General features: G+C 39.6%; 1 protein-coding gene across 9 annotated transcripts in view; it reads right to left on the bottom strand.

Annotated features, from left to right (window-relative positions):
* The window catches only part of FBXW7 (F-box and WD repeat domain containing 7), a 212,521-nt gene that overhangs the window by 144,791 nt on the left and 55,969 nt on the right, over positions 1-11,761 (bottom strand). The window contains exon 3 of one of the 9 annotated variants that reach the window (XM_025198524.1): positions 1,311-1,410. The exons of the other annotated variants lie outside the window; for them this stretch is intronic. The gene's annotated coding sequence lies outside the window, so the exon portion shown is untranslated. The remainder of the gene's footprint in view (positions 1-1,310; positions 1,411-11,761) is intronic. 9 annotated transcript variants of the gene reach the window in all.

Genomic DNA, 11,761 nt, shown 5'->3' with positions numbered 1-11,761 from the left:
TCCCTACAGGATTCATGGGGAGCCCACAGACAGCAATGGGGACCGGATCTGGCCTGTGGGCCTGGGGATGAACATGCCTGTTTCAGTTGGTTATTTCAAATTTCCTTTATCTCTGTGCAGACAGGCGCTAACTTGGTACAGGTTTCCCTCACTTTATGCGGGTTCTGTATGTGCGAATTCGCTCTTATGCGATGACCCTTTTTATGCCAAAAATTCATTATATGCGAGGTAAATTCACTCATGCTATCCCTGTGGTGGAAGACCACAGTCAGCTGCTTTGTGTGGTGCGTTGTGGGAGTGATGTGTACTAAAATACAGTCTCCTGTGTGGATCTGTGCTCCTTGCTCATTGTCTGCAACACATGTTTCTGTAGTTGCCATCCCCATTATGGTAACGTTCACCACCACGCTGCACTTGTGTGCACAGTCTGCTGTTGGTGAGTACCAAAATTGTCTTGTAAAAGTGGTAGAAATGGCTCTGGGGGTCAGTACAGTCGAGGTCTTGGGACATATCCCTATATTTTACATTGTAAAGTGAGTTCCCTTTATGCAAATTTGAGTTATGCATCATTTTCCAGGAACGCGTGTACAGCATAAAGTGAGGGAAACCTCTGTACGTTGACTGGTACCCCTCTCTACAAGTAATCCCACTGGACTACTCACAGAGAAGGGTGGTATATTAAGCACAAGTCCAGATATCCAAATCTGCCCTTATGTAAAACATGAGGTGTCTTAAATACTGAATCCCTCTCAGAAAGAAAGTGGTGCAGTGAGCAGGCAAAAGGAGGAGGGGAGGGAAACAACAGTAAAAAAAGTTGAAAAAGAAAAGGAAAAAATGGAGCATTGCTCTCCACAGGTTTATGCTACACATGACAATAAAAAAACTAAATAACCAGGAATTGTAGTGACTAGATATTCCATTCCTGATCTTTCTACAAGTCTCTAATTTGCATCAGTGGATGTCTATTGTGCATTGGCTCTAGTATAGTCTTATGTTTCTACAGTAGCCCAAGCATGGTCAGCTGTCTCCATGAACCTAGCCTGACACAAGTGTCACAAACCTATGGTTCTTCAGAGTTTTTTTTTAAAAAACAGGATCGACCAAACCTGAATTTCTAACACGAGCCATCATTCAGAAAGAATTATAAAACAACAACACAAGTTTTCAGGCATTCTTCACTGGTCACAAAGATCAAATCTCTCAAATGTCTTTTTTTTCCTTTTTGGATGATCATGTTTCATTTTTTTGAAAAAAAAAAAAATAGTGCAAGGAATGCAGGGAGCCAGATTAAAGGGAGGACTGAGTTGTACCTGTAGAGTCTGTCAAAGTCAGAACACGGTCTCCCGCTGACTTCAGATGCAATGGTGGAAATCCTCTCTGCAGCTGATGACATGTACTTGCCTTATTTACCTGAATCCAAGGAAAATTTGAATTTAAGATGCCCCAGATTCTATGGAAAAATATAATTTTATAATTTTTCATATAAATATTCTAATTATTGGAAGCTCATCTTAAATTCATCCCCCCACTGCTGTGGCAGAGGAAGCTGTGGTAAGGGGGGATAAGCAGCGAAGATGCAAGTGGCAAGGGGGATATGCAGCTTGAACCTGGACCCTTGCCCCCATGTCATTTGCTTCCCACCCTCCACCCCATGCCTGCCCTGCAAACACTCGTACTGCACCCCCTCAACCTGCCCCCAGCCACTTGCCCTCCCCCCACCACCTACTCCCCACCACCTATGGTCTTGGGTGCATCTGTGCTGGGTTCCTTGAGGCTGCCTGGATCCGCAGGAAGCCAAGGAGCAGTGCAAGATCCAACACACAGCCAGAGAGTGGCACAGGAAATCAGCTAAGCGCCAGAGAGCAGCAAGACTGAGCACTGATTCCCTTACAGCTCTCTAGCTGTACACTGGATCTTGGGCTGCTCTCTGGCTCTGGGCTGATTCCTCTGCTGTTCTCTGGCTCAGCAGGGAACCAGAGAACAGCAAGGGAATCAGGCTGGAGCCAGAGAAGAGCCCAGGACTCAGCACTACCTGCAGGTAACTCAATTCTAAGATGATCAGGCTTCATTTCCCCCATAATGAATTAGGGTGGGGACAACTTGTCTTGAAATTGAGAAAATATATTAGTATGGGCAAAACAGAAACACACTACTTTAAAACAGCAAATCACACTGCTTTACTTCAAATAGGCAACAAGAATGAAACTATCCTTCAAGGAAGTAGGACACCTCTTACTATAGAGAGCCTGTAATTCTTTAGCACAATCATCACAAGAGCAAGTTAAGTGACTTGTATTGGATGTACCTGAAAACTCTTTCTTCTCTTCTGACAGTCTTCCTATCAAAAGTGATGTCAAGACAATCTGATTTACACCATGCCAGCACAATTTCTCAACAAGACAAAGCCAGAACACATAAGAACAAGCCTTCTAGAACAGGGAGCTTTTTGGTAGAATTTTTTTTTTTTCCAAAGACCAAGAATATGTAAAATCCCATTCATTCAATCATGAACATTTATCTGAGGTATGCCAATGCTCGAAAAACACAGGGTCCATATGGCAAAAGATACACAGTTGTGCATTATCAGCACACGGATGATATTCTATCTGTATTTAGAAAGGATTATTCCCCAAGAGATTTCATACACTTGGAAAGAGTAACTATCATTTCAAATCCTTCATGACAACAATCCCAGCTCAGCCTACATCTCTCCTGTTATTTACTATGCTCCTTTCAATCTTCTGTTCTTACTACTCCTGGTCTCTCATCCTTTGCCTACTGCCTTAACTTGTGTTTTACCTTATGGCAGAAAGAGACTTCCACTTACTATCAGCATTTTCTTAACATCACACCATCCTTTCTATATCTGTGTTCTTATTTCTCTATTCAGACTCACTAATTAAATTCAGTTTTTTATATTTGGCCCTGTCTGAGTAGGATTGAAAGAACTTTTGGGACATGCCCAGTGTTATTTTTAATAATCTCTAAAGACAGCATCCTAATTTTGACTTTTGTTTGAATAGGAAAAAATATTATTAATCAAAACTATGGAAATATCAATTACAATTAGCTTAAGTTAATTTATCTCAATAGCCATAGGCTTAACTTGCATAAAAGATGTCTTTTCCATACTACCTTATCTTATATCACATCATCATCCTGAATTGAGATAGGGACCACCTACTCGTTTGTTCACTGCTGAGGACAACAGAACTCTGAGTAGAGCCAACTGGCACAGCCACAATGTAATTAGGAAATGTCTTCCATTATCACTAAATCAAACAGTGAGGATCCTAGCTCCAACATATACTTTGGAAATTATCTCCCAAAATGTTTACAATGTATACTTTGGAAAAATACTACTTCAGAAAATTCAAATATACTAAAAAAAATAATAATACAAACATACTCTTCCTTCCATTACACTACATTACACTAACTTACATGTTCACATAGCAACCCCAAGAAAAGTCAAAAGCTGCCAAGCAAACCTGTAGAAGAAAATCTTTTGGTGGAACAGTCAGTGGAGGCTAGTTTTATTCAGCATAATCCATTTTGCAGTTACCATAAGTAAACAAGACATTTTACAAGGAAAAGATAAGAATGCAGGGCATTAAGGAGATCATGTCATATTAGCACCTTCAGCAGAACATAGTAGAGCCCAAACTAGTCTGCATGAAATCTCTGAAATGTCCAGTCAAACAGTGAACAAAATAAAATCTTGTAATATACACATGGAGAAATCCATCAGTGTAATCAAATGAAATTAACACTTCCTCAATTTACTCTCTACAAATTTTAAAGGAATGGGTCTGTGCCATACAATACCATTAGGAAGCCTAGAAGAAATATATTAAAACTTCACTGGCTTGGATTAGATGGAAGCTCTCTGTATTTTGTAAAGGAACTAAAGAATGCCCATACATTTACCTTAAAAATGTAAAAACTGTATTCTCCGTGTGCATATATCCTGTTAACCCTTTTTTTGTTCAGCACTGTCCATTCCGTGGTCACTGGGGATATACCCCTGGAATAAAAGGCACAAGTCCAAGCCCTCAATACTTACACAGGGGCAGGAACATCTAGTTAACAAATCAAATCCAGCTAATGAATTAAAACTTAAAAGTGCACAAAACACTAGGTTGTAAAACCAGCCTCTGAACAATTAAAGCCTTAACCGGATATGTAGCACCTTTTTCTTCATTAGGTTCTAATGTTTTCAACTGGATTTTTTAAACAAAAATTAGTATATGAAAGGCAACTGGTTTTCTGTACAAATGAAGAATTGCCTAACAGATGGGTAAGTTTTTGAGCGTTAATTCCCGCCTCAGCCCCCAGTCCTTACACACCAGCTCCAACCTATAAGGGGTGACAGCCAGAAACAATCTTCAAGCTACCACTACCATTTGAGAATCTCAATATGATTTAGAAAACACTAGTAACCCAAAAGTCTTGAAAAATAAGTCACATATATTATAAATGGGACAGTAGCAACAGTCCCTGTTCAAGGATGACAAATATTTTAAATCCCTGTTTTCCATGAATGGCTTCATAAATATGATCCAATTTTCACATGTACCAAATATCACTATTAAACACCAACTATTTAAAAATGGTTTTAGAATTAGCACTGAAACAACATAAGGTAAAAAAGCTGAAATACAATATGAAAAGCTGACAAAAAATGAAAAACTTGATTTGGCAGAACTATGAGTTGGGATTAAGTAAGAAGCAGGTAAAGTTAAGAATATAATTCATTGTACATAATGCTAACTGTTAGCCTGCGTATTTTACCAGTGATTAAAGAAAAATGGAGGCAGCAGGTACTGTTGAAGAACTCCTGAGGGTCTCCTAAATATACAGGCAGCAACTGAAAACATATAACAACATGATAAATCAGCCCTGTAACTATTCAGGCTTTATGCAAGGGGGCAGTACAGCTTCAGTCCAGTATGTGTATAATAGATAGTGGGTACATCTACATGAGACACTTTACCGAGCAGAAGATTAATTTGCTACAGTAAAGCATCGCCATCTACACATGCACGAAAACTGGGGAACACTAGACTAATTTACTATGCTACCAGATCAACCCATCAGATACAAGTGGTATCCAGCACCACAGTAAATTACCGCACTTAAACACACATATAGACAGCAGCGTCGGGATTATTTGAGCCGGAGTATATTCAGTCACATTAAGTGCATGTGCAGATGTGCACACTGAAAAGTACCAGCTCCAATCTTGTAAATAACACCTCGTGCAGGATGGGAAAAAATGAGTACTCTCCCACCTCAAGGTTATTAATAATCCTATTAAATGTTTTTACTCTACCACTTCAAAATCTCTCCAAAAATTTTCCAGCCTATAGCTTAAAAAGATATATTTAGATGTATATTTAAGGTAGACAGAGAAGGAAGGAGAACTGCATCTTAAACATTCACCAAGTTGCTGAAACTTAACCTGTTTATTTGCTTTTATTTTCAAGTCTTGGGATAGGGAAAAGGACCCATGAAAATCAAGTCATATATTATTTATCCAGAGCAACACACTTTGTTCTTCCTCTGTTTCCAGTATCTTCACATCCGGTATCTTCACAATCAAGGGTTTCACAGACTACTTCAACAGAGAAGGATCCCAAACTGTTTCAACACACATTACCCTCAACACTGTTTGGCATTTAGTGCATTTTTCTGTGTATTACAGGATGAGTTCCACATAATGTTTTGTTGTATACAGGTTTCCCTTGCTTTATGCTGTATATGCATTCCTGGAAAACAGCGCATAACTTGAACTCGTATAAAGGAAACCCACTTTAAAATGTAACAAATAGGGATATGTTCCAAGACTGCAACTGTACTGACCCCCAGAGTCATTTCTACTACTTTCACAAGACAATTTTGGTACTCACCAACAGCAGACAGTACACACAAGCACAGGGTGGTGGTAAATGTTACCATAATGGGGATGGCAACTACAGAAACACATCACAGATGATGAGCAAGGAGCACAGATCCACACAGGAAACTATACTTTGGTATGCATCACTCCCATAATGCACTGCACAAAGCAGCTGACTATGGGCTTCCACCACACCAATTGCCTAAGAGTGAATTTACCTTGCATACAACAAATTTTTGGTATAAAAAGGGTCATTGCATAAGACCGAATTTGCACATACAGAACCCACAAAGAGATGGAAATCTGTATTATCATGAGACAATCAGATAAAAAAATTTAACCTTGTAAACAAGGTACTTGCTGACAAACAGCATGCAAGAGTGCCAAATTTGAAAGAAGATTAAATCCAAGGCCCTTAAAGAGATGCTGGCCCTTGCCCAACCATACTTTTATCTGGCTTCCCAGAAGAGAGTCAGAAATGGTGATAATTATTTATTTAATAGTCTTAAATTGAACCCCCTGGAAACCTTCCCATGTCAGTGACAGAGCAGGACTAGGCTAGTGGCAAGAGCACTTGAGAAATTTGGGTTTAAAGGCAGTCCTTGCTTAGCGCTCTTAAATGGAAACAAGCATTAAGTGAAACTGAAAGTATTTGACAACCCAAGATGGTGACCGCAAGTGTTTTTAATGGCGACTGTGAGCGTTATAACAAAAACTCACTGAACGCGAAGTAGAATCAGGTATCAATTTAAAATGAGTATTATAGCGAAATAGTGCTAAGCGAAACAGCATTAAGCGGGGGTTGCCTGCACTTCCCAGCTCTTCCCCAAGCTAGCTGCAACTCTTTGGCCAAGTAATTGTAGACAATGACATGCCTAGATAATAGGATCGATACATAAAGGGATTTGTAAGGGGACTAACAGAAGCCTAACTTCTATCAATGTAGTACAATCTAGAGAACTCGGGGATGATCTACACTTAGTTTATACCAGTAGAGAACTATTTCAGTTAGGAATAACTACAGAGTTACCCTGGTACAACTCCCTCCTGTGCCCTCCCAACCTGTCCCTGCCGGTGGCCATGCAAGTTTCGCTTACTCCCCCTTGTGTTTATGAGAAGAGCTATGCCAGTATCAAGCAACTTTATCACCAAATACTACATCCACACTGAGTGGAAGAGAGGAGGTTTGTACAGCCTTAACTATACTAGTATATTATTTGGTAAAATTGTTGTGTACTAATGAAAAAAGTCCTTTATTTTATCCCATATAAGATTCTCCATAGAATTTTTACATTGCTTGTAGCTTATTTCGAGTGCAGCCACATGTTCTGACTGAGCTAGCAAATCCCTATACAAAGAAGAAACATTTTCATCTCATTATCCTCTCTAACTGCAGGTGCCTACTTGTCTGAATTGGCCAGGCACAATTCTGGAAAGCAGGCAGGGGGAAAAACTAAGATAATTTAAGATTTGAGCTAAATTTCCTTTTGCAAATTTAAACGTTACTTTGACTACCCTTTCCCAAATAAGCCAGTATGGTCAACTGCCTGCAGAACATCACCTAAGCAGAGACTCTTTTCTGATACTTCTGAGCATTTTTCCTCTCTTTTTGGTCCTAGGTTCTCCTTGACTATGTGATAAATATAAACTGGGGCTGTCCTGTATCACTATTCACTAATGCTACATCACCACACAAGGTAAAGATGGCACAGCACCTATTCTAAAGTGCCTTAATAAGTTTCCAAATATGAGCAGAATGCTTTGAAGTCAAAGATGAATGAATAGTCATCACTGAAGATGTCTCATGTCTTCCTTTTTATGCACATCTCTGGGTATCCTTTACACAACTGAACAATAAAAAGAATAGTTTCCCCCACCCTCTACCACCTTTTTTTGTTGTTGTTATAGAGAACTGTGGTTAGTGGAGAATGAATGCTAGGTGCACATGTATCACACATGCAGGAAAATTGAATTAATTTTAGATAGCAATGTCCATTAGAGTCAGGGAAGTGTCATGTTTCTTCTTTGTGAGGTCCTGTACAAAGACAAAAAGGGCAACTCCAAATCTATGAGGCTGGCTGTTCAACACAGAGTATTAACTACAACACCCTGAGCCCACATTTACTAGACAATAAACAACAATTTTCTCTTCTTTTGAATATACATCAGTATGGATTCCACCAAGCAGCAGAAGTTGCAGCTGTACCAAAGAGTTTGCAGCATTGCCTTTCCAAACCCCACCACTGCCCTAGATGCCATGTCAAGTACATAAAAAGTCACCATTTATACTATACTGCTACAGAACATTTCTAAAGGAAGCCAACAATAAGGTCTGGACCCTGATGGAGCATGCATTCAGGGTCAGAAGGCGAGGACTGTCAGACAGCTGACATCCTGTGAACTCTATGGTCTGTTTCAACAGTTTCTGGGATGAGCAAGTCTGGCTTTCTGATACATTCAACAGCTATGTCCACAAAGATAAGAAAAATCCTATTAAGAAAGTAAAACAGAGCTCTGGTACATCCAGAGTACACAGAGGGTAACATATAGACCTGCATGTTATTGATCAGTAGTAGTTTTGGAAGAAGATTGGTAAAAAGTAATTGGACCGATTCAGATGGAATTCTGGGACCGTTTCAGGCTAGATTGTTTTATCACTGTCTTCTAACTTTTTGCCAGTCAAGTGACATATACAGTAGTTCAGCCATATAAGACTTGAATATCACTAACTCTCCATACCAATATTGTGGCAAACAGAAACACTGTTTGGAAGGTACAGGAGCATAAAACACCTTTTGACAAGCATATGAAAGGTTGATCCAGGAACCTGAGAGGGATAATAGTAAGATCTCATGGGGGTGTCTGGCATATAAATAAGGAGTTAGCACAAGTAAAAAATAAAAATCAACACTGTAGCCATTAGTGGATTTTTTGAGCAATCCATATTGAAAACCTTTTCAGTTCTTAAGGGAAGATCTTTCTAGCAGATTTTCTGTTCTGTATAAGAATCTGCTGCACCTGTCAAGAGTGCTTTCTCTACGTTGTTCATCTAGCCATCAGGAACATGGACTGGGTCAGGATACAGGCTGTTTGGAAGATGCTACTACATTCCAGTAGAAGGAAAGACACATAGGAAGCTGGCTGAACCTCTGAAGCAGGTATGATAACCTCATTCTAGATGAGACAACGTTGGGTATCATGGCAACTGTAGCCTTACCCCATTTGACACTGGGGAGTTAGAGAAATAGGTGGAAAGACAAAGAGAACACCTCAAGACTCCCAGAAGAGAAAAGGCAACTGGTGGAAATCCTGGGTTTACACCTCCTCTGGCATTAATAAATCATCACAAAATGATGAATGGATTGTTACAGTGAGAAATACCCAAGTCATAATCCTGGTTCTTCCATTTTTTTTCCATAATTTGGACTAGTGCGAGTCATCTCATTTCTCACTCATCACTCTGAGAAAAAGAGATCATCACAATGATATTGTCAGGATTATATTATTGAAAAAAATTCAGTGGGGTTCTCACTAACACAGTTTCCAAAGCTCAATGACTTCTAAAAATGTTAGGGCATGGTGGGTTGATTAAGTCATTCCATTTCTGATGTGGTGTACTGCCAACAGAACATCTATCATGATTTGCACTGCAGTTTAGTCTACTTATATGGATATCAAATAAGAGATCAAGTCACTTAAAAGCATAACACAATACCACTTCCAAGTTGTTTACATTATAACAAGCACCATTATCCGCATAACAATTAAGCGCATAGACTGCGTTAGTTCATAGACTGCTGTAAGATCACCAAATTCCATTTAACCACTAGCAAAAGACACGAGGGAAAACCAGCTGTCAAAGTACTACTATTAAAAGCCTTGACAGTGACAAGAGCCTGTCGATTTTGGGGCTACCCGCCTCATTTTCTCCTTCCTAATAACAGCCCTTAAACTGACCAACTTGCTTCATTTTCAGGGCTTCTAACAGCAGCCACAGAAGTGTCTCTGCATGGACACTTCCTCTGCACTGAGTGCCTTTTTTGGTCCACTTCTGGAAATGAATTGTTAAGTTTCAAAAAGGCACTTTTAGTGAAGAATAAGTTTGACCACATGGGTTGCTAGTGTGAATAACTGCCATACCCGAAATTCATGTCTCCTTAGTTCCCCAGCAGCTTTCTCAGTAGACAAGTCCAGATTTAAACTGAGCCAGTTTTTCAAAGCCAGAGCACCTCAAGCAGCTCTTACAACCTATAAATGCATCTACCTTCTAGGAGCAGAGAAATGGATAGGATGACCCAATATGTAGATTTGCTACATCTGTGACAGGAATTAGATTAATCTTATAATGGAATAAGAGGCTTACATCCTCAGTACAGGCACATACTGAATTTAAGATCAGAATAAGCTATAACATGATACTGAAGACTTCACCAACTACTTGCAAAAAGGAAAAAATATGTTCATATATTTCTGAGTAGGAAAGAGCGTACAAAAATTCTAATTCTTTGAAAAGGCATATCAACTAGTCTCAGCACATGGGCTCTCTGCTACGTTAGCATAATGGCCAGCTACAAAACTGCTACCAATGGTCTCTGAGGAAGTTCCCCCAGGCAACTGAATTCCAAAGAACACAATTCACACTCATTAACTGGACCCAAATAGCAAATTTCTTACCTCTTGCCACAGCTCTCAGCTTTGCCCTTTAATTTTAAAACTAAATAAATTTCTAACCCTTCTAAATGCAAAAGTAACCTGGAAGCATTGACCAATGGTAGACTAATGCTCATTTGGGTCTGTAATAACCCAAAACCGGTGACTCAGAGGTGTGAACTTGATCTCAGCCACCTCATTCATGGCCCCACTAACTCTACAAGGGCATTGCCACAGAAATGCTTTTTGTTTTTCTTAAGACACTAGGTAATTCAACATTTTTCTACAGAATGTGTTATTTCGCTGCAGCTGTACGTCCTGCAAGTTAAGGACAGTGGAGCAGAAAAGATGAATGCTGTCTTCACAGACACACAAAGGCCAGAGAAAGGAGATTCAGCACAGGGTAGTCTGGTGAACAGTGAAGAGTATGAGGACCAACAAAACCATCATCAAAAATAATAACTGATTAGAACAAATCGATTAATTGTACACTTCAGTACATTTATTGAGCTATCAGACACATCCCTGTGTATATCTGGGTCCAGAAGAGATGGAACAAAAAATATTTCATGGAACTAGAAGAAGTTAAGCACTGCTAAAGAATGCAAGAGCTCTACCCACAAAACTTGGTCTTATTCAACTGCAGAATGTATAAGGCCCCTTTCATGTGTTCTCATCATCTTCTAGTATTAGTTGCATTCATTATCAGACAATAGCCAGGAATTCAGGCCACCTCTCAGAAGTCATAATAAAAAGTATTATAATAAAAATTAAATAAAAGGGAAAGATAAGAATAATAGACTATCAGAGGGGTCAGCAATGTTTTTGGGCAGAGTGCCAAATACACCCATAACCTTGACTTTTAAGATGTTGGCATGCTGAGGAGAGGAATGGGACAGCAGGGGAGCCATGAGGGACCTGATATTTGTTTTGGCAGCACATCCCTAGCCCCTTCCCCAAGGCACAAGTGCCAGGCAAAATGCATGTGTGTGCCATGCTCTGTCATACACGTCGGGGATTGCCTACCCCTGGTCTATCCTAAGTAAACTGAACCATTTTGGTTTCCACAACTGCAGCATCATTGACACATACCATCAAAAAGGTTGACCTGGAATCATGAAGGTCAATTTGTTTTTTAAAATCCCAAATGTACATTTGCAAATTGTTTGTTTTCCTTATTTGTAGCCATATAAAGACCATGTGTGTGTG

Source organism: Alligator sinensis, unplaced genomic scaffold (genome assembly GCF_000455745.1).
Source record: "Alligator sinensis unplaced genomic scaffold, ASM45574v1 scaffold169_1, whole genome shotgun sequence".
Lineage (NCBI taxonomy): Eukaryota > Metazoa > Chordata > Crocodylia > Alligatoridae > Alligator > Alligator sinensis.
Note: the sequence above shows the minus strand (reverse complement) of the source record. Positions and strands in the feature narration are given on the sequence as shown.